This window comes from Arachis ipaensis, chromosome B03, assembly GCF_000816755.2.
Source record: "Arachis ipaensis cultivar K30076 chromosome B03, Araip1.1, whole genome shotgun sequence".
Taxonomy (NCBI): domain Eukaryota; kingdom Viridiplantae; phylum Streptophyta; class Magnoliopsida; order Fabales; family Fabaceae; genus Arachis; species Arachis ipaensis.
The window spans coordinates 11,835,160-11,836,262 of record NC_029787.2 but is presented as its reverse complement, the minus strand read 5'-3'; positions in this window follow the sequence as shown (position 1 = coordinate 11,836,262).

Below are 1,103 nucleotides of genomic sequence, written 5' to 3'. Positions count from 1 at the left end.
TAAAAATTAAGTAATTTATATAGTTTGAAGGTATCAAGGTCGATTCCGTATTATAATTATTTTAGAATTTCTTCTAAAGAATTATATATAGGTACGTTTTAACTGACTGAACTCAATCAGTTTGTTCGCATTCAATCAATCGAATTTAATAACTATGGTAATAGATATATAATAAAAAAAATTGACAGTTACAAAAATTAATTTTCATTATATATAGAACTACATAATAACAAAAGTGTTTTCTCATATTTTATATTTTAATATATATTTTATATTAGTAGTTAATTTTAGTTATAAATAATATTTTAAAAAAATATTTTGATAATTAATTATTATATTAAATAAATATACATATAAAAATATAAAATATATACAAATATACTAGTTTCTACCGGCCATACGTGTATTTTTGTTCTGCATATATACATTCTGTCAATAATTGGTGTAAAAGTCATTGTCGCTCGTCTTAATAATTCATATCATGGGATATCATCTGGATATTATTTTCTCATCAATCAGAAACTTTGGCATTATTTCCTTTTCCATATTAAAAAATTGATTCTTTCATGGCAGTAATCAAAATCATAATTCTCATTCAAAGCAAATCTCCAACTAATGTTTTAGTGATTAGTGAAACAGTTCATCTTCCTTCTACCAAACAACGGTTTTACTATTATTATATAATATATATGAATCCAGTTTTTTAGGAATATATATTTTATTATATTTATATATAAGATATATATCCATCCCCACAGGCCACGGGGAAGCAGTAGTTAAGGTCATAAGGATGAAAAATGGGAGGAAGCAATTCATATATACGAGAAATGTTAGGGAGTTAGTAATTTTGATGTTTTGTAATTATTAATTGGCTATCAATAGTATTTTTAATGGTGTGAGATTATATCTAATGATGGGAATCACTCACTTTTATTTTGATGGTTAAATACTGACCAGAAAACACAAAAATTACTGGCCCTCTAAACTTTTTCTTTTCTATATTATTAGAAATAAAATAACTTCTTTAATTTAACGGACAAATCGTGGATTAATCTTACTTAATCCTAAAAAGAAATAGGTTGGATATAGATATAAAGCAAGCT